The sequence below is a fragment of the Capsicum annuum genome, chromosome 10 (assembly GCF_002878395.1).
Source record: "Capsicum annuum cultivar UCD-10X-F1 chromosome 10, UCD10Xv1.1, whole genome shotgun sequence".
In the NCBI taxonomy this organism is placed as follows: Eukaryota; Viridiplantae; Streptophyta; class Magnoliopsida; order Solanales; family Solanaceae; genus Capsicum; species Capsicum annuum.
In genome coordinates this window covers 43482720-43510507 of record NC_061120.1, presented here as the reverse complement: position 1 = coordinate 43510507, position 27788 = coordinate 43482720, and the positions used below count along the sequence as shown (strand labels likewise).

Genomic DNA, 27788 nt, shown 5'->3' with positions numbered 1-27788 from the left:
TGTCTACATAACTCATTCCAAGTGGTGATATTACCTCTTGAAAGTTCCTCTAACAATAGTGATGCTTCTCATTTCAGGAAAATAGGAACAACCTCAATCTCAAAGCTTCCTGATCTACCCCTGGAATAATATATGATAAACAAATCCCAGTAAAATATGAAGGATGCATATTTGTATCATCAGTTGTTGATACTAAAAATACACCATTCAAATTAAGCAATTGGATCATAGCACTAGTAATGTCAAATTTAACAGGGGGGGGGGGGGGGGGAATTCAGGAGGAATGATGGCTCCTATTTTGGCAGGTTTAACATATCTCGTATCTTCATATTTTTAATGTGGTTGAAGATGTTGATAAACCAAAATCATCAGAGCTCTGACTTTTTGAACTCTCTCTTGTTATGCAGGCACTTGTCTTGGACGGGTTAGCGCTGCATTCTAAGCTAGCCTAGCCTCTTCAGCTAACTATGCTTCCTCAGCCACCCTAGCTTTTCATCTGCTTCTGCTAATAATTGTTTAGTCTTTCTGTTAGCAGCATTTTATGGAGAAGGAGGAGGCACATTGTAAGGGTCTTGAACCCCAGCTGGAACACCATCACAAACTTATTCTACCATCTTTGATGGTGTTTGAAGGATTTTCAGGCTCTGGATCAAAATAGAGTAAGGGATTGCCTCTTATCATAGTGTTTGGCATACACCGACCTATGCCAAATAAAAAAAAATAAAACCTGTAAACTTTACCAAATTCAAATAACAAGTCACACCGTCTTCCTGGCAATGGCGCCAAAATTTGTTATCTCCTAAAACTAACCTCCGAGAAGTATGATGCAATCAATGCAAAATATAGTAACCTAACTAGGTTGTGATCAAACCCATAGGTAAAATGTTGAACAATTGCTTAACTTGATGGAATCCACGAGCAGTGCGGAAAAGTAAATAGGGGATTTTGGAAATCAATCATAATTAGTAACTGAACTTGACTGCTTTGGGTTGTAAACAATACAAGACAAATACTAGGACTATGTTCCCCCTAGCTTCTTGACTCAAGAAGTCTATCGTGTTCAACCCACTTATTCTGTTGCTCTGCATGTAAAGTTGACAAGCTATGTATATCAACAATCTTGTGAACGTGTTGATAAATCTCACCTTTTAATTTGTGAATCTCAGCTGTCACCTTATTTCTCCTTGTCTATGACTTTAGTTCAACTCTCACCTTTTGAGTCTCAAGTTTATCATTTGAGATGATGGAATTATAAAATGGAAGTGAATCTCAAATTACTATCTTAATCCTGTTTTCCTAATCACAAATTCCCTAGTAAGGATGTCTACGAATACATGCTATCCCCAAGATTCTGTAGTAGTTGTGAGGTCAATTATGATGAAGGAGATTAAGATACATGCAAATACTTTAGAATAGATGAATCTCCCACTTCCCTTATGTGGTTAATCTGCTAGAGTTCCCACAAACCTAGTCATGGAAGTTAGCCGCTCATGTTCATGCAACAATCCATGATAATTAATAAAGAAAGAATTAAATTAATTACACAATAATGAGATGAATAAAATTCAAAATCTGCTATTGAATAATAACCCAAATTACAAGAACAATGCAAAAGTATGTAATAGAGTAAAGTAGAACATAAAAATATGGTAAAGAATGTCAAAGTAAGTAACCTAACAAAAGATAAAACGTAAGGCATTTATAGTATATCCAAAAATACTCATAAATCCTAATAAATACGAAAAAGGTAAAGTTATGTTGGCACGTGGTACAACTCGCTCATCCACTCGTATGCGCTCCTTACAAGTCGTACTAGGCCTTTTGTATATTCTCTAGTGTTTGATCCTTGAGGCTTCAATCTTTTTGTTCTTCTTATGACTTTTGCTCGTGAGTCGTACCTTTATCATACGACTCGTGGGCTTCACTCGTATACACCTCGGACTTCTGTCTTTCCAAACTTGGACACTGGTTTGCTTACTATTTGATCATACGAGTCATACTCAGACTTCTGACTCATATTCTTCTAACACTTTAACTCTAATTTTCTTCCTTGGGTTCTATTCTATGTAAGACTTCATGGTACATCTCGTATCCTTATCTTATGGCTCATAATCTCAGTTGTATCTTCTCTACACTTGGTTTTTCTTCTTGGCCATGGTTTCTCTTGTGCTTACGAGTCAGCCTCGGAGTTGTATGAGGTGTTTATGACTCATCCAAGGACTCGTACCTTCTGTAGAGTTCATCTAAATATGTCTTTTCTACATCATTCAACTCAACATTATCATTGACCTATTTCACCTTTAATAGGAACAAAAGCACATTATATCTCCTAAAAAAACCAAAGTCCAAGCATAAATTCACTGTTTTAAGCATCAAAAGTGTCGTGTTCCTTGGCACATCATTGAACCAAAACCAACAGATCTGGCTTACCTAGAGTAAACACCACGGCTAGAATAGACAGAAGACAAACCCCTTGACGACTGACTGTCTTCCTGACCAGGACGATCACTAGCACTAGACTAACCTCCATCAGTAATCTGAAGGGCTGCCTAAATTATCCGACTAGGCTGACTCTGAGGTTGATAGTATGGACACGGAGAATACCCACCATGAGAACTACCACCTCTAAAATAGGAAGTACAACATATCCCACTAAAACTTCCCTAATATCTAGACCTTTTATTATTTCCCCTTAGGCCTCAAGATCTATCTTCTCTATCACCTGAGCATGATCTAAAATCTCAGCAAAAGACCTACCCACAGAAACAAAACTTTGGGTACATATACAAAGGGGAAGCCTCGTCCCTCTAACAAAACAATGAAATCTCTCATACTCAGTATCCAACATAGTAGTTGCATGCATAGCTAACTCATGGAAATGGGCCTCATACTCTGCAATAGTCATAAAGTCCATCTCCAACTAGAGAATTGATTCCTCAAATGATCCCTAAGGCCTTGAGGAATGTACTTCTCCAGGAACATCTCGAAGAACTGAGTCCATGTCAAAGGAGAAGATCGAGCTGGTCTAGAATCAATATAACCACTCCACTAATGTCGAGTGCCTAGATCCAATTGAAATGTAGTGTAATCCACACTAGGAATCTTAACAAGGCCCAAATTGTAGAGCCTATACTCATAAGAAATCAAAAACCCATACGTATCCTTTTTAGAGCATAAGAAAACCTAGGAAAAGCCAATTTCAAGAATCTACCCAATATCGTCTACTCCTCGATGGACATAGCAGGCTGGGTAATCACTGGTTGAGAAACTACCAGCTAAGAACCCACCGGTGTAGGAGGGACCTCAACCCTGGGACCACATCTATAGGCTGCACCTGCCCATCCCTCTATACCACTTTGATTTGTAGACCGTGCATCATCAGACGTCACACCACCAACTATCCCCAAAAGCTAAACCATAGTATATCTATTAAAGTGGAAATAAACCTTGGTGGATCTTGGGTTGGACCTTGTCCCACAGCTAGCAAGGCAGAAGAATCTCTAGGCCAGGAGAAGGAATAAGGTCTTGTGGAGGCCCCCTATCCTAGACTTGGCTGGTGACACATCTATAGGTTATCCACAACTTCTGGGTTATCCATAAAAAATATTAGGATCCCTAGGACCAGTCTTGTAACTCTTGTCTCATGCAAAGATAACACATGTCCTATCCATCTAAAAACGAGTGAAATAAAATAGAGGTTCTATAAACTAACTTAGACTCTTAGCATGATATGGTGAAAGAGTTAAAGAACTCTTAAGAATGTACCATACCCTCCCAAAGATAGGAAACATGCATCATCATTTTGATCTATAAGACTCTACTAGATACTTGCTCTTGTATCAATAATATCGGTGAAACCTAGGCTCTGATACCAATTTGTCATGACTCAATTACAAATAATGATGGCACCTACTCTATCCCACTAGTAGGTAAGCCCAACCATAACCCGAAGTTAAATATAATGGGTTAAATTGGTAGAAGATGACAAGCATAGGCAAAAATCAACAACACAACTTATAAATAAGCATAGTATTTTAAATAGACAAAGATAGTCTATATAGATACCATCCCAGGATATATAGATACCATCCCAGGACCTGGTAGAGCCACTACAAGAGGATCTTGTAATAATAATACAACCCAAGTCTAAAATAGTCAACATAATTCTATCTTGCAACTAAAGGCTAGACATGAAAGATAGAAGGAAATAGGTAACTCACACTCCAAGAGCTCACCCTATCTTTAGATATCAACACAGCACAAACATCGATCAATAAAGACAACTTGTACTTGAATTTGCACCAAAAAAATATAAAAGTGTAGTATAAATATCAAAACCATGGCTACTCAGTAGGTATCATTGGGCAACCGAGCTAAATCATGACATAAGAATGATAGAATACAATATAACATAACTAAGTCAAGGTAAGTAAACTAACCTGAAATATCTCCAACATTGCTATACATGAATAAGAAGATAACCACAATATCACCATTACATAACATAACACATAAACACTTGTAAGCATAACTAAAAAATAGGCTCCCATAAGCCAATTAGTGCAAAACCATTAAAGCCCCCATAATCCTAGAAGGTACATACAAAATAGTACAACCCACCACCACCATTTATCAATTTTCACTATTCCACTAGAATCCACTCAGATCATGCAACATTATAGCCATTTTCTCATTTTTTAGTCTTAGCCAAGTTGATATATTCAATCTCACACCACGATATAATCATATCACAATAAGTATATATTCATAGTGTTATATGAATATTTAGACTCAAACTGGTATATATAAAATCAATGTCCAGACTTAAACCAATAATATAATCAATAGCCGGACTTGAGCTGGTAAATATAATCAATATCTAAACTTGAACTGATAAATATATCATTAATGTCATAATCATCCTCTGGACTCGAACTGGGTAAATATTATCAATATCATAATCATCCTTCAAAATCAAATCGACTAAATATAATCAATAGTATAATCAATAGGCATAAACCCTCACTACAACAAAAAGGTCTATTAAGACTAACATTTAGGGACGAGTTAATAATTTCATCTCTGAAAGTATATTTATTGGGACAAAATTGTATTTTGGTCCTTAATTGTGCATTTGATAGCGAAGGTATAAAATCTTATCCTAAGAAAATTATTAACCGGTCCCTATTTATAGCAGGAAAGAGTATCGACAAACTCTAATAAAAATTTTAATAAAAAGAAAGTCTTATTTTATTTTAATAAAAAAATTCATTAAGGCACCATTTTTTACAAATTAAAAAAACTCTTCGTTTTCTCTTAAAAATACAGAGTAAAACATTAGATATACTCTAATTTTTGCAATAACTACTGATGCATTTAATTACTTATTCTTTTCCATCGTTCTTCCTATGACAAAGCTGTCAACGCATCCGTCTATGCTCAAGGAACATTTACCCTTTGGAATGGTTAAATTTGAGCTCAAATGGTTTTACAATCAAACAACTAACATATTAGAGATTTTAGAAAATAATAAAGGATTTAATCATGAAATTGATGGAAGATTTTCAATAATTGAAGAAGAAACGCATTACTCCAGCTTACAAATATCCCAAAATCACCCACTAATAGTTCTCCCAAGTTTTTAGACTTTTTATAGGTTTTAAACTCTTGAAATTTGGTAAAAACTTTGAGAAAATAGATTAAGTGGGGAATTTATAGGTACCAAGTGTCGCTTAAGTATACACTGGGTTACTTAAGTGGTAGTCACTTAAGTAGCCAAGTATCACTTACATGGCATTGGCTACTGTCAAGCATGTCTCTTAAGCGACCTTTGGACGCTTAAGTGGCCATTACTTAAGACACAAAGAAATTACTTAAGCGATACCTGTTGTGCAAGCTAGGTTGATTAAGTGACCAATTGGACACTTAAAAGGCCTTCGCTTTAGCAACCCAATGGGTTATTAAGCGGCCTTCACTTAAGAGACCTAATGAGTTATTAAGCGAATGCAGCAGTTGAAGACTTGGAATTTTTCTGAGTCTTCGCCAACCCTAGCTGGAGACTATGCTACCTTACGCATTTGATATTTTAAACTCAAAGGCATGTTAAAATTTCCACAAGGCCATTTTGATGAAAAATGGTTCTCATACCTACATTCCATTTTTCATAACTTCTGATCAGTAGCCTAAAATGAGTTCGAAAGCCTTGAGACCCAAATCAAGGGTCCTCTTAGACTTAAATTGATGTTTTGAACTTGTTGGAACTATCAAATTGGCATACAAGGTCATTTGACTAATGTTTTTGCCTGATAGCCATTTTAACTAGCAGAAACTCCAAACAAGGAAATTGGCTCTAAAAATCAAATGAATTGCCTGGTAACTAGATTGTCAGCTCCAACAAGTCATAAATGACTTGGGGAAGCTATAAGAAAGCTCTAAATGAAAAAAGTACATGGAAAATCAGAAAATGACCCAGAGGTTTATTACAATTAATGTGGCTTCACCAACTTCCAACCAACCAATAAGAGACCTATATAACCTACTACAAAGTGCTATAAATAGGCTAGCTGAATATTAGAGTGATAATTTTTATTAAATACAAACTCAATTAGAAGAAAATGATCATCCCAACTACCTTTATGAAAAGTCTTTTAGAACTTAGAGGTGAATTGAGTACCCCTATCTTAATTAATAGTCAAAGGGACTCTATACTATTTCACTAACACTTAGCATAGAGTCTAGCATAATACTTAGTTTAATATGAAGTATTAACTAGTAAGAAATGGGTTGACTTATCTATTTTGTCTATAATAAAACAAATATAATCATGTTTTCTGTGAGTATGAGTCAGCCCTATGATAGAGTCCATATTTATCACGTTCTACTTCCAAGTAGGAATATTGATATCCTAAATAATACCAAAAAGTCTTTGGTAATTAGCCTTAACCTGGTTTAAGGTTGGACACATATCAAATAATTCTGCGATATCCTTCTCCATGCCAATAATTCTACGATATCCTTCTTCATGCCATTCTACCAATAGACTTTCCATAGATCACAGTACATCTTAGTGGCTCTTGAGTGAATTGAATAACAAGAACTATGAGCTTTTTCAAGTATCTTCTATCTCAACTCATACATATCTTGAACATATAGTCTACCTTGACAACAAAGAACACCATCCACCCTTAGGAGAAAACCTCAACCATCTAACTCTTGACTGTATCTTTAAACCTAAGCAAAATAGGATCACTCTCTTGTTTTTATTTTACCTTAGCTATCAAAAAATTTTTAAACCAACATATTACCTTTAGATGAATCAACCAACCAAACTGCTAATCTAGCAAGATGGTTAATGTGCCATGGTTTCATGCCACTTATGATGCTTAAACTTGGAGAATATATATGTAATTCGGGTTATTTTGTTGGATTTTATGTGTTTTGGAGTGATTTTATAGGGAAATAGGTGTTGGAAGCTAACTAAAAGAAAACAGAATGAAAATCCAAAAAATAACCACTTACCTTGGCACCTACATCCTATAGGTACCATCGGCAGGATGTAGGTGGTTTCATAGGTGTCAGAAATCAAGATCCAGAGAACAAATTTTCAAGAACTACCTACGGCCCCCACATTAGGGGCATAGGTACACCTACATCCCCTACCTAATGGGTGTAGGTACACCTACGGCCCCCACTTAAGGGGTGTAGGTATACCTACAGCCTGTAGGTAGGCCCATAGATGGTCACCGACATAATTTTCCTCGATCATTTTGAATTGATTTCATTGGATTTCTATGTAACCTACATACACTCCAATCATGTTTTTAGTCATTATTATGTACGTTTAGTCAAGTTTTTCTCTTTTGTTTAGGATTTGATTTCTAGCATTTCAATTAATCTATAAATACCTTTTTTAATTTCCTTAGTTCATAGCCTCGATAGGCCCGTTGGGGCTAAGTTTACATCATCCATAAACATGTTTTGATTTTAAGATTGACTTGTGATATTGTGATCTTATTTTTATTGGTTAGTTTTGTAGTTTGTTTTTCAATCTGAGACTTTGGATTTTCTTCTTTCATTATTGTGAGATTGGTTCTATGATTTTATCTATAAATTCCATTAATTTTATCACAATTATAAGAGGATAATTCCGTTTGCTAGGGTTGTGGTAACCCTGGAAGATTAATGAAATAACGGAAGATTAATGAAATAGCAGAATTACCAAGTCATTCCAGTTAAAGATTCTTACATGTAGTATGGTTTTCTTTGTTTTTATTGTTTTCTTAACAGTGGACAATGTTGAGAACCGTCTTGAATTCACTCCGATCCTAACCAAGAGATAGATATTGGAAAAAAGATCACATTAGTAATTTGGAGTTAATTGCCAAAATAAGCTTATTTGCATATCTACTAAAATTGATTTATCTTTCATCTTATAACTTGAGACTCAACAGGTGATAGCTAACTGGGATCTAGGAAAAGGGTTTGTAAAGTGACACTCTGAGACTCAAAAGGTATAAGGTGAAATCATTCTATGAGTTTACAAGATAGTTGATGGTACATAACTTATTAGATTCTTCATTCAAGGTATTGGAATAGGTCGATAATTCATGATAAATCTACAGAGTTAGAAGCTAGGGGGAACACAAGCCTAGTATTTGTCTTAGGTTTATTACAACCATAAGCATCCAGTTCTTATCACTTTTTACTAAGTTAATAAATCTATTCATTTACTTTCTGCACCGCCTAGTGATTTCAACAAGTTCAAGCAAAATTTCTGACGTATTCCCTGTGAGATTGACCCCAACCTAGTTGGGTTACTATGTTTTGGCAATGACTTTTTTATCCTTCAATTAGAGGTGAATTTCAGGAAAAATCAAAATTTTAGTGTTGTTTCTAGGGAATACGATTGCGGAGTTATTGATCAGAGTTGTTTTTTGGGTTTTATTTTCTTATATTTTGCTAATCTTCTGGATATAACATATTTATAAAAGAAAGGATGGAGTGATGGTGACGCCTTATTTATTGTTCTTTAATATTTTGATATAGTGCATTATTACATAAGTGTGACCGATATATTGTGGGAACATAAGGAGAGCTTGATAGACAAGAATATACTCCTTGAAGAATAAAGACATGAGCTTATTCAAAAGGTTTTTAGTTTTGGTTGGAATATTCACAACTTTAATGATGAAACGAAGGCAAACGTTGATGTGTGTAACACCCATAAAATTAGTTATAAGTTGTGTGAGATTGAGAAAATTCTTAAAAGCCAACTTAAAGAGCTGAAATTAGAGGAGTCAACACTTGATCAAACTTTTATGAATGTTGTCACTATTTAGAAGAGTATACTAGATTTATGTGAGGATGTAAAGGATAATGAAATTCATGAGTTGGGATGTATTGGACCTCTTTCTAAAACATTTTCCATATTATGTTTGGATTATGAGATATTAATCTTGTCATCCAAACATATAAACGAGTGAAAAGTGGAGGGAAATTTTTTCTATATTCTTGAATTTGTTGAGATAGAATCAATGAACTATATTCCTCACTTAAGGGCCAAGAGCTGCAATATGCCCCATCTATTGCTTGGTTCCTTTATTTTGATACCACCATCCCTTGAGCAGAGTAGGAAATTAAAAAAACAATTAGGGGTGAAGTTCATAAGTTTAAAGTGGAAAGAGAAAATTAGAGGCCAACTCTTGGGCTACCTTGATAAATTCTGAATAATCAAGGTACCCATGGTATTGTTGGTGAAGTCTAAATAACCAACATAGACCCATCATGCTGCGACGTTAAATCAGGCGCTGCTTGAGAGGGAACCAAAGGTATTTTATTATTTTTACATTCATCTGTCTTCGTGTAATTAATGCCAGGTCTTCGCACCTATGGTGCCACACATATGTTTCTATCTCTCTTATTTTGTAATGGCCTAATGCATTGGGGATAATGTATGTCTTAATTTGAGGGTGGGGTTTCTTATGGGTCTTGATGTCCCCTTAGGGTTTTTGTTGTCGTTCCTCTTTTCCCTAAAGTATTATTCTTAGTAGAGTTGGCATGTTTAGGAATATTGTGTTTTGTTTTGTATTGTGTTATTTATATTTAACTAGGAGAAAAATAAGTATCTAAGGCATTGATGTACTTTGTTTTTGATTTTTGAGAAAAATGATACTCCTTCAAAAATTTGTTTTTGAACTGTGTGATATGTAGATATATGTTACTATTGTGAATCTTGTGATGGCATTACAATTATGGACATGATAATCATAGCTAACAATTGCATGATCTAGATAAGTAGTAGGTTATGATGCAACCCTATGCTATGTGTGAGTGAGATACTAATTTGTTCCCTTTATGTGTTGAATCTCGAACTTTCTCAGTTAGTATTTCCTAGGCTGTAGGATATTTAGTTAGGAAAGGATCATAGGTCATTGTTGAAGTAAGTCTACTTTTAGCCTAAATGACCTTCTAAATATGAATAAGTATCTCTTGATCCTTATAGCCTATTTTTTGTGTTTCACCTTTCACCTTTTCATTTATGTTACAATAAACCTAGTTTGTCCCTAGTCTTCCTTGGATATTATGCACTTCAACTCAAGAAAATTTTCTAAGTTGAGGCTGGCTATCATAGTGCATAAGGTAAAGTATGTATGAAGAAGGGTAAATAAGAGAAAAGAAAGTAGGGCTAGGTATGGTAGAAAAAGCAAAAGAAAAAGGAAAGAAGAAATTTAAAAGTATGAATAAAAGAAACCACACCCAACCAGAAGGTGAAATAAAAGATTAAAAAGAGAAATAAGGGTGGAACAAAAAAATTGGTTGAAAAGTGGACCTCCAACATAAGTGTAGTGCTAAGGATTCTTAGCGACTAAAAATGTCTATATGTACCATACCAGCCCCCATGTCTATATTACAAGCCAAGTAAAGACCTATACTAATCCTAACCTGACTATCTGAGATCTAAGTTAAAGAAAATAAGGGCAAGCCTATGGTATTTGACGCACAATGATTAAAAATTGCTTGTGAGTGTGAGTGTCTACTGATCATACCCACATTGACATGCATTATTTCATATGAGTGATTGAGACTTCTTTGTTGTGAGGCCACTTGAGTTGTATTGCTAGCTGCTACTTGTTTGAGAAATGTAACTTGTATTTCTACATAGTTTTCTACCGCTAATGTAATGTCATAGATTTATTTTGGTGTGTCACATAGTTGTGCTTCATAGATATGCGCAGTTGGATTTAAGTGTTAAACTTAGAGAGAGTAATGTGTTTTGAGCTAAATTTTATGATTGACGGTCATAGGTATCTTAGGTTTCTCTTAGTTAAGCATCATCGTATTATCCTGTTATGATTTGTTGCCTGAGGACATGGAATGTTCTAAGTTGATGGTCTGGATGTGCCATAGTTTAATGTCATTTATGATGCATAAAATTGGAGAATATGTATTTACTTAAGGTTATTTTGTTGTATTTGATGTGTTATTAGAGTGATTTTGTAGGAAACTAGGTGTTGAAAGCTAATCAAAAGAAAAGAGAATGAAAATCCAAAGAATGACCTCTTACATTGTCACCTACACCCCGTAGTTACCACCTACTAGGAGTAGGTGGGTCCGTAGGTGTCAAAAATCAAGACCGAGAGAACAAATTTTGGAGGACTACCTATGACCCCCACATAAGGGGTGTAGGTACCATCTTCAACTTATAGGTGGGTCAGTAGGTGGTCACCGACACACTTTCTTGAATCATTTTGAATTGATTTCTTAGGGTTTCCATGTATCATACATATACTCCTATGATATTTTTAGTCACTATTATGTACCTTTAGTCAAGTTTTCCTCGTTTGTATAGTATTTGAATTCTAGTAATTCTATGTAATATATAAAATACCCATTTAACTTTTCTTAGTTAGTTCATAGCCTAGATAGGCCCTTTGGGGGTAAGTACATATCATCCTCAGGCATCTTTTGATTCTAAGATTGACTTGGGATCTTGGGATCATATTGTTCTTGATTTTTTTTTATTTGTTCTTAAATTTGAGCCTTTGGGTTTTCTTCTTTCATTATTGTGAGATATTTTCTATGATTCTGTCTTTGATTTCCATGAACTATATCGCAACTATGAGCGGTGAATTTCCTTAACTAGGGTTGCGTTAACCCTGGAAGATTAGCAAGGGGGAGGAGGTGCCAAGTCGTTCTAGATAAAGATTCTTTCATGTATTGTGGTTAAATTCATTATTATTGATTTTTTAACGGTGGACAACGTTGAGAACTCACCTGTATTCACCATAAGCCTAATCGAGATGTATAGATTAGGAAAAGAAGATCACAATAGTAATTTGGAGTTAATTACCAAAATAAGCTTATCTGCATTATCTTCTTATGATGATTATCTTTCATCTAATAACTTGAGATTTGAAAGGTGATAGTTAACCCGGATATAGGATAAGGGTCAGTAAAGAGACACCCAGAGACTCAAAAGGTAAAGGGTGAAATCTATCAATGAGTCCACAAGACAGTTGATGTTGCATAACTTATCAGATTCTGCAGGCAAGGTATTGGAATAGTTTGACAGTGCACAATAAATCTGTAGAGTTAAAATGCCAGGAGTAATACAAGCATAGTGTTTTCTTCAATTGATTACAACCACAAACATACACTTCTTGTTACCTTTTAATATTTTAGCAAATACCCAAACCACCTGGTGATTTTAACATGTTCAAGCAAGATTTATGACGTATTCCCCATGTGGGATCGACCCCAACCTAGTTGGGTTACTATATTGTGACAATGATCAATTTATCCTTCAATTGGAGGTGTAGTTTGGGTGGAATCACTAATGAATTTTTCAACTTAATCTTTCCTCTCATCCTTAATATGAGCAATATTTCCAATACACAATATACTAAGAGTGTCAACCAAAAAATTGGCATTACCCAAATGGTACAAAACACTCATATTATAATCCTCCAGCAACTCTATCCATCTTCTTTGGTGAAGCTTTAGATCTTTTTGGAGAACACATACTGAAGGCTCTTGTGATTTGTGAACACATCTATATGAACTCCAGAAAGACAATGCCTCCAAATCTATAAGCAAACATGACTACTGTAGCTCAAGATAATGAGTCGGGTAATTATTGTCACTAGGCTTGAGTTATCTAAAGGCATATATTATAACCTTGACATGACACATCAACACATAATCAAGGATAACTTTGGAAACCTCATAGTAAACCATAAACCCATTCAAACCCTCTGGCAGAGTCAAAATTGAAGAAAAGGAGTGTTAAGTCTTCAACTCTTGAAAACTATTCTCATAAGAATTAAACCACTGAAACTTGACTTTCTTCTACGTCAATCTAGAAGTAGGTGATGAAATAGAGGATCATCCCTCAACAAATTACTTGTTGTAAATAGCAAAACCCAAAAAACTCTTGATATCTGATAGAGAGATGGGTATAGACCAATTTATAACTACTTTGATATTTTGATAATAAAACTAAATTCACTAATCAGAAATGATATGACCAAGAAATGTTACTAATTTCAACCAAAATTCACACTTGCTGAACTTAAAAATTAATCGGAGATCTTTGAGAGTCTATAAAACAATCTTAGATGGTTTTCATGTTCATCCTTACCCTACGAATAAATAAGGATGTTGTCAATAAGGGTAATAACGAACATGTCCAAGTACTTCTTGAATTCATTAGTTTAAAACACCTAATAATAAATTTAAAGACACCATACCGAGTTTGGAAGGTTATTATCATGATTTCATATTCTCTAACTCTGAGTTGATGATAGTTGGACTTGAGGTCAATCTTAGAGAAACATTGAAACCCTAAAGCTGGTCGACAAGTCATCAATCCTGGGAATCGGATACTTATTATTAATTATGACTTTATTTAACTGATGGTAGTCGATTCACATTCTGAGAGAACTATCTTCATATGGATAAAATGAACTAGAGCACCCCTGAGAGATATTAGGCCTAATAAAACCTTTGTATAGGAGATTTTTCAACTAATTCTTTCATTCTTTAATCTTAAATGGTGGTATTCTATTGGTATGAATTAAAATAGGTTGGGTGTCTGGAAGGAGATCAATTCCGAAGTTAGTTTCCCGCTTAGGAGAAACTCCAGATAGACCTTCAGGAAAAAGTTCTAGGAATTCATTTACCACTAGAACTGACTTAAGAGTTATGGTACCCAACTTGGAATCCTTAAATTAAACAAGATGATTGATGAACGACTTAAAAATAATTCTTCTAGCCTTAAGCTAATAGATAAACCAACTTATAGGCAATGAGGTACTACACTTCCACACTATGACTTGCTCATTTGAAAGCTAAAACTAGACTACTATACTTCTAGAATCATTTGAGGCATAAAAAAAATGTACCAATCCATGCCAAGAATAACATCAAAATCTATCATGTCTAACCCTACAAGATCAATTGAGGTATTTTTATGAAAAACTGTGACTGGGCAATTTTTAGATAGCTATCTAGCTACAATTGAATCAAAAACTAGAGTAGAGATCGAGAAAGGTTCTAAGAGGATTTGGGGTCTAACACCAAAACTCTACTACTATATAGGGAGTCACAAGAGAAAGTGTGATTTTGGGATCTAACTATGTATAGACATAAATATAAAAGACCTAGAATGTACCAGTGACTAAATTAGGGGAACCCTTCCGATCTTGTCGAGTCTAAAGAGCATAAAACCTATTTTAATATTGTCTAATAGATTCTCTATATGTGGCACCCTACTGAGTCGAGCAACCTGTTGGAGCTACTGAAGATTTAATCTGATACTACTAGTGAGAATCCATACCCCTCTTTGAAGCCATTGGATACTCCCTCGATCTATGATCTAGCTTACCATACCCAAATACTTATTACCCATCGGGTGAGTATGACCACTAGTAACATAGCCTTGAGAGAAACTTGGGCTACTGATGAACTTAGGATCTAGAGCACTAAAAGAAGAAAGGGCTACTGATAGACTTCTGATGGAATTGAGAATGATTATCAATATCTAACCATTGTAGAAAAATGTTAAAACTACCTATTCTGGCCCTCTTATTCTTCTTTTCTCTCTCATTGATCTTTCCTGCGTCGATCTGTTGGGCATGTGTCACCAATCGGGAGATGTCCATCTCTTAACCAACAAAGTATTACTACACTCCATAACCACATCCTCAACAATACCTATTAAAGACATACTCATACGGGCTCTAAAGTTAGTAACCAGTGTTGGAGTAAACATAGAGAGGTCAGTAAAGTTTAGAGAATACTCCTTCACACTAATGCTGCCCTGACTCAAATTTATGAACTCCTGAACCTTGGCCTCCATTAAATCAAGAAGGAAGAACCTATCAGAAAAAGCAACAATAAACTCATCTATTCAACCATCTGATATCTGAAACCCTATCCTCCTTTCAATGCTTACACCTAGTGTGAGCCAGTTCTTTCAATTGATAAGTATCAAAGTTAGCCCTCGCAACTAGAGTGACACCCATGATTTTAGTAACCTTTTAAATATCATCAAGAAACTCATGTAGTTCTTCCTGAGTGTTATAACCATATAACTTGGAAGGATTCATTTGAGGGAAACAATCTATAATTGTTGTTGTGGTACTAGTAGGATTGACTGAGGCAAATTTTTTTTGATTATCTTGATTGGTACGACATGAGATAGCATTGTAAAAGTAGCCATAAACTCAGCATGAGAGACTTGCTGATTCTAAGGTTCTGCTAGAGCTGTAAGTGCTTGATGATTCCCATTACTATTACTATTTCCATTTGTTTTCTCCTTCTGGTAGCTTTTCTAGGAGACATTTTTTGTAAATTCTAAAGAAGGAAATAGAAGAAGGTCTTAATAGAGTTTGCACTCTATCGTAATATATGAAAATAAAAGAAATAAAACTTTTCCTGTAATATTTTCTAGCCTCTCACTCATAAGTGTGGTGTGATTTACACCCATGAACAAGGATCCACTTAATGTGACTTTTAAGCACCCTATTACACTTTCAACCTAAAGCTCTAATACTATTTTTTCATGACCTGAGACTAGCCTTTAGCTGTAACATGGCGCTTAGAGTCACAAGTTACCCCTAGCCAACACATGTCCTTGCATAATTCTAAGAATACTAAAATAATTATTAAAATACTAAGCGGAAGATAAACTAAAATAATATAATCATAAATAAAACTAATACTAGAAATCAAGGGTAACACTGCCTGACATAGCCAACATGCTAAAAATCTAACTATCTATCTGAAAATTCTCTAAGTTAGATGAGTTATTGGGAAAAGACCCTAACTAAATCCAACTCGCTAAAACTAAAATAAAAAGACCAAAGAAATATTGTTAATTAGTCCTCGAATGATGAGGACTCACAAAAACACTATCATTAATGTGATGCTAAATCGTACTAGTCTCAAGTGGAATACTGAACATCAGAACCTATGTTATAAGACAATATAGTGTTAAGGGAAGTATGTGGTCAGCACTTCGAATGTACTCAGCATGTAAGATATGAATGATATAATATAAGCTTAATATATTAGATAAAACATTGTAAAATGAACATGAAATTGGCATATGCAAGCTAATAAAATGACCAATTAATAAACATATAGTGGTATGATAAGTAGAACAAATCAAATACAAGGTTATGCAAATATGTAAATTTGAACTATGGACTATGGGAGCTAACATTAATCGACATACTCTAATCTAAGCTAACTGGGGTCCAACATGTAACCCTAACTGAAAGGGTGCTCTATACCTTTCCAAGGGTTCGAACACTATCCGGCATGGATTTATTAAACTGATATCCAAAAAGATTATGATGTCAAGACTGTTCTAATGGGTGTCCCTTTAGAATTTATGGTGGTGTTGTAGTTATAGGACATAGTAACTTCTAATAAAGGTCTTATCCTAACTGATGAGTGAGCCTTCATCCTTTCATTAGCTCAGTACTAAGTATTACTCCTAACTAAATAGAGCTAAAACTGGATAGTTTATTTAGAATGAGTAGCTGATAAGATCATAACACTAATATACAAGATTAAAATCATATACACTTATTTGAAAAGAATTCTACATCATGTAACCACGGAGGCATGAGTATTCTTAAATATGCATGAAATCCTAGGCCATCGAGTGTTCATATCCTGCCATCTTTAAAGAATGTAACTACTAATGGAAATTCAATAATCTGAACATAAAAAGGAATTTCATAACTCAAGTCCATAAAAAAGAATACTATGAGATTTCATAACCATAGAGTTCAAGGATATTGAAATTTATGAGGAAACATATATTCATGGTTTAGTCAAAGTAAGAAACTGAAAGGTAATGGAATGCATTCTTTTCATGAAAACCCTAAGCTTGAAGAATGAATTAAACTTAAGGAATTGAGTTAACTTTTGGAATCAATGGGTGAAAGGAAACCTATTAATAATATCCCAAATACTTGGAGATGTAAATTCTTTGAATTTGGAGCGTGAAGAGATGAACCCTAGTTATTGCCTTGGAGGAAGAAATGGCCTATTATCTCTTCTGTTTCCATGTATCAAGTTAATGTTGAAAAATAAGTCATTTTGGGTAATTTTAGACTTAATAATAAAATTTTGGATATATTAAATGACTTATTTTAGGGATTTAAATAGTGGGAAAATACTTAATGCCCCTCATAAAACATAACTGAAAAGGCTATAAACAGACATATGAACCATCCCACGATTGTAAAACCTATCTACAATCATGGATGGTGATCATGGGTTGATGAGTGGACTTGTGGATTCTCTAGACTTTATTAGACAAGCCATGGTATGACTTTTATGACCCACCCATGATCATCTCTTGGTTGTAGGTTGAAATCCAAGCTGAATCAACAATAGGAACCAAGATTATACCTAAGATCGTGGTTTCAAACCAATATCATAGGATTCCCTCATTATTGGGAGGTATATTTGTCGTTATAGGGGTGTGTAGAGCTATTTCATATGGATGCACACATGGTATGATTGTACAATGTAACAATGATTGTATCATAGTTTGTATGATCACACTACAAGATACGCTTTACTAAAATAACCATAACCTTTAGCTTTAGAACCAAATTAATAAAAAAAAATCCAATTCTTTGGAAAGAATACTCAAAGACCTTTCATTTGGTGGGTCTTGAGATCAAAAGAATCTCAGAATCTAGAAGTTATACTTATTTGAAGTAGACTATAGAGAGATTTTTCAAAAGAAATCTATAAGTTAGGAAGGTTTCAAATTGGCTATGATATAGGAGTTACTTGTGTCCTTAATGAAAGTCTAAAATAATTCACCACTACCTAAAGATGATGTTTGATTCTATATGTACTTGAAGCATGGTTTTAAGCATAGCTAGGATTTTTAGAGGGTTGCAGCTGCCTTTTGTAAATTATAATTAAAATTTGAATATTGTGTTTCACGATTTAATGGTACAACTCATACCATGAAATTACGGCTATATTTAGAATCATGGGGCTAGTGTCAAAGTTTAAGGATTCTCTATTTCCACCTTTGAGTCACAATATGACCTATAGGTTTATATTATGAGTTACACTGATGACTCGTAGTCCCTTAGACTATAGTCAAATGGTTTACTGGTTTGGGACTTACATATCAAGCTATGATTCATACCTTGATCCCATAACTTATCCCAATTAAGTCGTGGTTCCTGAGATGAATTTTCAATTTTCAAAGCTTTTGGTAATCTAATCAGTTTGTGTTGACCTATGACTCAGACGTTGGTTCCATGACTCATTTTGACTGAAACCATGGAAAATTTTGGATATTTTACCCCATGTATTCCCATGACTGATGGTGTCAAAGTATGACTCCTACAATGAATCCTTCTAAGGAAAAGTTTTTGAAATTCTTTCTAGTTTTCTTATCCAAGGCTAAGTTATGTACTTGGAACTTTTGGGGTGTTAATAGATTGTGTCCAATAGAATCCACTTTGTAACACCTTCAATGTTGTTCACACACTATAAAATGTCCCAGAACTGGTGAAGAATCACATGACTCATGAATAAGTCTCATGTCTAGCTCTAGGAAACATCTCTAAATAACATTATTCACGCACACCCAAAAGTTATATTGATTATTATAATAAAACCATTGCACATTATGGAGAAATTTCTTTCTTTGGTGAGAATTAAAGTCAAGGGGCAAAATATCACAAGAAAGATAGTTGAAAAAATCAACATTCCATGGTACTATATCATTTGAGACCACTAACTCATACTCATTCAAAAATGATTCATCAATTTCATTTTCAACCAAAAGTTTCAATTTTATTTAAGCCAAGCTGCCACTTAGTACTCACAACATATTTGATCTTTTACTTTAAAATCATATTTTGGGAGGAGTAGAAACCAACAAATTAGTCTTGTTTTGACATTATTTCTTTGAAATAAGGTATCTGTAGCCACATGATCTGAGTGGACAATCACCTAAATGCCTAAAAAATAAGAGAATATCTAGTAACTTATTCAAATCATACGTACAATCAAAATTTTATGTTAATGGTAGGAAGACCTAGGGATGTGTTCAAATAGAGATAGCATTTGTAATTAGGAAATTCAATCTGTTTCTCAATTGATATTGTTATTGCTAATATTTGTCTAATTTATACTTGTGATCTCTCAATCAACAAGAAAGTTCACCTTGGTTTTCTCGAAACCCAAGGTGTTTTTAATTCAATTAACCAATAAACTCCTCAAGTTGACTAAACTATCTCTAGCTTTAGCCATTAAATGGAGATCGCTCCAAGTTCTTCATAATTAATTGTTTTCCAAATTCCTATCCTATTTCTCAAGGAAGATAAGAATTAAATGACTTAATTAATATTTGCAACCTCTAATTTTTCTGTTAAAAAGTGAAGACATTGTTGGACCGATAAATAGTAATCAATTATAGAAGCAAATCAATAACACCTAGTGCAAAGCTTGACCAATCATCACACACCCCAAGATATGGATCTTAGCTACGTATAATAGAAGAAAAAAATTTATACCCAAATTATCTTCTTCCAATTCTAGTACAAATCAACTCAAATCTATAATGATATTCAAAGCATGATGATAATTTATTTTAGAAAAGTAAAAATAGAAGTTCCTAAAGAGTACTATCAGAAGGTTGTTGTAGAATAGAAGTACAAAATCTTAGAAACTCTATTTATAGTTCAAAATTCAGCCAGAAGAAAGTTTGATAAAATTTCCCTTGATACTTAATATGAAGTCAAACATCCACTGCACAATGGGATATGTCATTTACATACTTTTAAGAACACATGGTATTTACTTTAAGTCTTTTCTCTTGACTTGTACGAAGCCATGTGAGGCAGTACAGGACATTATAGGGTCCACACATCCAAAGTTGTCCTTCTAGTGACCAATTCTATTTTTGCCTCCTTGTGTGCTTCATGTAAAGGCTTTTCCTACAATATATCTTATGTCACCCAAATTACACATTGAAAAAAGATCTAAAGAGTGTACCCTAAAATCAATGTTGTTGAAAGATCCTAAGAGTGTGCCTTAGAATCTCACAATATAGGTTGTAAAATATAAAGTAATGTGTAACCTCATAATAAGAATATTTATACACAAAATAAATATTCTCCTAAACAAAATAGAAAATTTTAGTCGATGGAATTGGAAGATCTAAAGGTACGATTATGGTTAGAACCCATGATCATCCTTTAGTGCTCATGGTGTGGCTCGTGAATTTTCATCTTCAGATCTTCACTAGTATGGTTCTAAGGATATCTCTATGGTATCAACCTACGATCATACTATGTTATCATTTGATCATACTTTGTAACTCTAAAGTTCCTACCTGCGACCCCATGCTATGATTGTTTCTTTAATGTATGATTAAGGGATGCTTCTGCCTGATTTTCTTCCATAAGTTTATGTAAACTTATTTTCAGTTATATTTCCTATAATTAGATGGTATAACTGTATGATCAATGTATGATCATGGGAATTTATTATCTGATAACTTTCTGGGGATCTTTTCTCTAATTCTACTAATGATAGGCTTTGTATGATTGTGGTCAGATCCCATGGTCGTTCCTTCATTCGTTCGATCCTACTTGGTTCTATTTTTATCACTTTCCTTCTCTAAGACTTTTTATCCTACAAACATCATAAATCCCATCATATCTAAAGAAAAACAACCTTGTACTTTCAATTGTTCATAGTTTTAAGAATCTTAAGTATCATAAATTTATGACACATCAACACCCTTAACATAGAATGTTTGCATGTCCTCAGGCGAACAAAACACATTAGACTTACTACGATTCTTAAACTAGACCTTAATCAAGCTCTACATGGATTTCACTTTTACAAAACCAATTTTCACACATGCAAACCACTTAAGTGTCTTTACCAAGCACCAATTATATCAAAATAACTAATGTAGTGTGTATGCAATAAAATTACTATAATACTGCATGATCAGTACATGTCATTATATTATGAATTGACAACCTAACATGTAGACTAATATACTACCTAATAAAGAAATAACTAGACTACAACCCCTTCACCAGGCATTAAAGAATTCTCCAATCACTCGGTCTATGCAATGAATTTATGAATTGGGACAAATAAACTCTCTTACTCTCACAAAAAAGTTAGGTTGTATGTATTTGATACCGTAGACTTGCCTATATTTTCAATGCTTCAACACTTGGACAATTTATTTAGGATCACTATGTTCTTTTCTAGGCTTGTAAGTAGTCTTGGGGAAAGGTATGGTACATTTGGGTACAATGACTTAACCCTCCTTGGAACTACACTACTTCTGGCTCCACTTTCCTGTTTTTTCACATTATTCTCCCTTTTTGACATTTCATTTCTCTTTGAACCTCAGGTGCGGTTTTATTTTCACAAAAATTCAGCGTATATATATGTATATATATATATATTCCTTTTTTATTATTTTTGTGTACACTGCACCCGATTCCTTTTTCCTTTTACTACTAGTCCTTCAAACCCATTTTCTATGGACTCCTATACAATAGATACCCTAAACTTAGGTAATTCTCCCGAGTTGAGGTACATAGTGTCCAAGGAAGGAACTGGTTGAAAGAAGGTTCATTATAAGCAAAATAGGGAAGGTGAATCGAGTGGTTCAAAGAAAAGGTTTATTAAGGTTCAAAGTACGGGTTCAAGGTATACATGATCATTTAGTAGGTCATTTAGGCTATAATAGACTTTTTCAAACACAACCTATAATCCTTACCAAACCACTTATCTTACAAATTTTAGTGAGATTAACCGCTAGTTCTAGATTGCACATACATACCAACTAGGTATAAACCTTACTCATGGATCGGGGTCTTCGTCTGAGTTACTAACTACTAATATCATGCAAATTTATACAAATCACATGCCTATTAACAATACTAATGCCATATCTAGATACTAACATAGGTTACAACCCAGTGTATACAAAGACACAACATCGCACACCAAATTATTAGAGACACATCATTTTAAAAAATATTCAAAAATAGGATTTCATACTTTATTATAAATGAATGCACCAAGTTTTCTCAAATTACTCTAAGTTACATGAACAATAACAGAATAATATAAAAACTAGGGCAAGGGACACACCTGTGGCTTTCTACGCATCAATCAAACTCTACTTACGTGGGGATATAGGTGGGTACCTAATAGTCTACTCCCCTCCGGTATCCTAATTTTTGGCTAGGGATATAATAGATAAGTTAACACCAATCGCGTCCAGTGAACTCAAGGTACTCGAATAGGGCTAAACCTCTGTACTCCCAATCCCAGGTCATATCTATCAAACCCTTACACTAAGGCTGGAATCTTTTGGAGTGAATTAGGTAGGATCCAGAGTTTTTTTGAATGCTTCTCTTTTTGTTCCCTGGTCTATCTCAATGACCCCATTAATGTAATAGTCCCTTTGAGTTTAGGACTACCTAATGACTCAGATCTGCACCCCTTTAAGGTAGGGAAATAGTAGCAGCTCCCTCAAAGGATTAAAGGTTAGATGCCCCCTTCTCTTTTGAGGCACTAATTTTCTCATCATCATCATTATCCCCGTCTTAGTGTGAATCATCCCTTCCCTTTTCAGATCGAGAAAGATTGATAGGGTTGGCTATCTTTACTAAGGTCATAGATGTTGTGGCCTTGGTTTGTTCCTTCTTTGTGTCTTTCCATCTTATGGTCCTAGAGTAGTGTTGTTCATCAAACAAAATTATAGAATAATCATTCTTGAATCCATTTATTCTCAGTGATTCACTCTTCGAGGATCTTGGTGGGGCCTTCTCTTAAGAAGTTCATTCCTAAAGAGCTTTGTTCTGTGCCTACTTTGACTTAGGAACCATAATACTTGCATTAGAATTATGAATTAGTTTTAGTATGACATAATGTACATATGCATAATTTAAAGATAGATGATCTTCCCCATGATCATAGAATAAAGGAATGATCATAACTTCCAATTGTGGGTTGGGTTCCATAAAAATACTAAAAAGATATGCCCTAATATTACTGGAAACTATGATCGTGCAATGAAGGTACGACATTCCTTTCAACCGTAGGATCATCACCAAAGTATTGAGGGTATGACACATCAAACGAATACATGTCATGATCATACCTTGATAGGACGATCATGGGATATTCTCATATAATGAGAATTTTTACATTCAACACTGGTACCCCACAATGATCCACCTATGATACTATGTGGAGATCATGATCATAGATTGTGTTGTAGAATGCCCTACACTTGTGACCCAAACATGACTTAATTCTACCCTAATTAACCAAATTCTTGGGTACTCAAGACCTTATAATTGACTGATTCATACTCAAAAATTTTTTCTTTGCACTTTAAGGCATATAAAATTACACCCAACAATAGTTAAAAAGAGAGAGATGTCAATGATTAATGGAACTTGCAAAGACTGGTAATTTTCAATTAAAATCCAAAACTTTATTTAACCTTGGATAAAGATATGATTTTATCCATAAATACGATTGAAATTGAGAAGAGTTTAAGCTTAAGTGGTTTTGGATCATCTTGGGTCTTAGGGATAGGGTTTAGGGTTTTAGAATCGAGTCGACATGGTTTGGATTGTAATTTTATTTAATTAAAGGGCCCAATAGACAACTCAATTGTATGATCATGTTAACAAACCATGATTTTATATTTTGCTTGTGCCATAGGTGCTTAAGGAAACTTACATGACAAACTATGAAGCTTAAGCATAATCATGATATCTAACCATGATCATTCTTTAAAATCATATGTTTGATGACAAAATTGATGACTTGCATAAGTTTGATCAGACATTGGGTGCCATGTCGCGACATCTAGTGATTGTGATGACCCATCATAGGATAATTCTCATGGTTAAAATTTGAAAAACTTTAATCAATGTTTCTCAAATGATCAAATCCATAATTGTGGAATCTTTCCATGATCAGACCATGATCTTATGGGTTTGGTCCAGATTCTAGTTCAACATATCCTCTTCCCAGCATAATCCATACACCAGTAGAGAACCTTACCCTATAAAATATAAAGTACATAATATGGGTTGCCTCCCAAGAAGTAACTGATTAAACATCATGGAAAAATATGGATAGGTTGGCTATTCAACCTTCGCCAACTAACCCATGGCCCATGGGTTGCCTCCTATGAAGTGTCTTATTTAACATTGCGACACAACTCGAGTTTTCTTGATTACTTAAACCTCCTTTACATCTGCCTATAAATCAATCTTGATTCTATATTTCCACTCAAGTAGTGCCTCACCTTTTTGTCGTTGACCTTGAATTTCAACCTCTATTTGTTTTTATGTTCGATTGTACCATAGGGAACCACTGTAACCACTCTATATGGGACTTTCCATTTTGATTTTAACTTCCCATAAATAGCTTTATCCTTGAGTCAAACAAGAGTACCATATCACCCTTAGTAAAGTCTCATCTTTCAATATTACGTTCATAATAAAACTTTATTTTATCCTTATACAAGGTTGATCCATCATAAGCATAGATACAGAATTCATCCATCTCATTCATCTATTCTAATTGCATCTTTGTCGCATCACTCTATTTAAGATTCATCCCTTTCAATACCTACAACACCTTATGGTCAAGTTCAATAAGAAAGTGGCATGCTTTTCCATACACGAGCTAATATAGGAATCCACCAATAGGGGTTTTAAAAGATATTTGGTTATCCCATAATGCATTATCTAACTTCATTGCCTAATAATTTCCTATTGGTGTTCAAAATCTTTGCCAAAATGGACTTGATATCCTAGTTGGACAACTCAACTTGCCCACTTGATTGAGGATGGTAAGGTGTCTCCACCTTGTGTTTCATATCATATTTCTTAATTAGGGCCTCTAGTGGATATTTGCAAAAATGGAACCCTCTATTGTTAATGATAACCTTAGGTTTCTCAAGATCGGAGACTATTTTCTTTTTCAATAAAGTCGTATTGCTCTTGCCATCATTGTCAGGAAGCGAATCTGCCTCCACCCATTTCAAAAAATAATTGATCGAAACCAATATATATTTTATTCTATGCGAACTTACAAATGGCCCCATAAGGTAAATACCTGAAACATCAAATGATCCAAGCTCAAGGATAACATTCATCAAAAGTGTATGTCTTCACGAGATGTTCCCTTGCCTTTGAAATTGGTTGCATGCCCTTGCATAATAAAAGGCATCTTTGTGAATGGTGGACCGGTAATATCCATATTGCAATATTTTATGTATAGTACATATACCTCAATGATGACCCCTAACTGGTAAGGAGTGACATGCCTCTAGGATAGTCATCATCTCTACCTCTCTGGATCACTCTATTTGTACAAACCCAAAACAAGTATGAATCATCATAAAAGAACTTCCTGACCTCATGCATGAACTACTTTCACTATAGAAATGACATATGTTTTTAGACTAGATCACTTGCCGAATAGTTGACAAAATCAACAAAATAAGAGATTAATTCTTGTAATGCTATGAAGATCCGCTTATTTGGAAAATTATTAACAATTTCAAGCTCATCCACTAGTTTTATCATTGCCTCCTTCTTAAGGCATGATAAATGGTTGGCCACCTGATTTTTAGTCCCCTTCGATCTTTGACCTTAATGTTGAATTCCTACAACAAAAGTACCCATCTAATAAACCATGGCTTTTTTTTATTTCTTATCCATATGGTGTCAAAAAGTAGCATAGTCAATATGTATAATGAATTTTGTGTCAATTAAGTAAGACTAAAATTTCTCTAATGCAAACGCAACAACAAGTTACTCTTGTCAGTCATTGTGTATTTTTTCTGTGTACGATTGCATGTTTTTCTAGCATAGTATATAAGATGTAAGATCTTTTCTTTCCATTGGACTAGGACTGCATCTATCACCACCCTACTAGTATTGCACATAACCTCAAATGAAGAAAACGAATACACAGATATAATGATGGGGGCTAAAATTAGCTTCTCTTTCAAACTCTCAAATTCATTTAGACATGCTTCATCATACATAAATTTTACATCTTTCTTGAACAACTTGTATAATAGATCTTCAATTTTTGAAAAATCCTTGAAGAATCATCTATAGAACCCTACATATCCCAATAAACTACGAATGTTGTTCACAAAAATTAGTGGAGGGAATTTCTCAATCACCTCAATCTTTAGCTTGTTGAGAACAATCCCATTATTATAAATGTTGTGTCCAAGGACTATTGCTTCCTTAACCATGAAATGAAGCTTCTCACAATTTAGTACCAAGTTGCATTCCTCACATATCCTTTAATCACTGGGATGTGCTAAGCAATCATCAAATGAGTTTCCCACAACTAAAAAGTCATCCATGATAACCTCAATAGTGTCCTCCACTATGTTAGAAAATATAGACCTAATATAATGTTGAAAAGTTGTGGGGCTGTTACACAGAAATGAACATATCCCAATGGACAAATGAAAGTGGTCTTCTCTTGGTCTTTGAAGGTAATAGAAATTTTATTAGACCCCAAATAACCATCTTGAAAAGAATGACATCCCTTACCAGTAAGATGGTCTAGAATTTAGTCTATAAAGGTGTAGGGAAATAACCCTTTTCGATCCATAAATTCAACTTTCTATAGTCTAAGCAAACTCGTCATTGGGTAACTAGCTGCATTGGAATTAGCACATTCTTCTAGTTGAGAACCATAGTGGTTAAACTCTTACTTGGCACACACTGAATTGGGCTCACCCATTTCTTTTGACCAATCAAATAAAACACTCTTGTATCCAACCACTTAATGATCTATTTCTTAGAAGTTATTGCATGGGCGGATTCAATCTACGTTGGTGCTCAATGATAGGTATACAATCTGGCTTAAACTAAATCGTGTGAGTACAAATCTCATGTGGAATTCCAATAGTATCTACAATGGACCAACCAATGGCCCTTTTAAACCTCTGCTTAATAGATACTAAGGCCTCAACCCGCCATTCTAATAAATCAGCTGCAATGATAGCCGATAAGGTATTATTAGCACCTAAAAACACATAATGCAGATGAGAAGAGAGGTTCTTGAGCTCCAAAATAGGAGGATCCTTAGGATGGTTTAGCTGCTAGGTCACTTTATTCTTCAAAGCATAATCCATCTTCTTTGGTGTATAAGTGTATGACACCCTACAAACAAGTATGCTCACCATGTCATCATACTCG

General features: G+C 34.5%; 1 long non-coding RNA gene across 1 annotated transcript in view; it reads right to left on the bottom strand.

The window, feature by feature from the left end:
• Positions 1-26012, bottom strand: part of LOC124887924 — a 47361-nt gene extending 21349 nt beyond the window's left edge. Inside the window, exon 1 of the long non-coding RNA XR_007045564.1 lies at positions 25675-26012. This is a non-coding gene — a long non-coding RNA (uncharacterized LOC124887924). The remainder of the gene's footprint in view (positions 1-25674) is intronic.
• Between the last annotated feature and the right edge of the window lie 1776 nt (positions 26013-27788).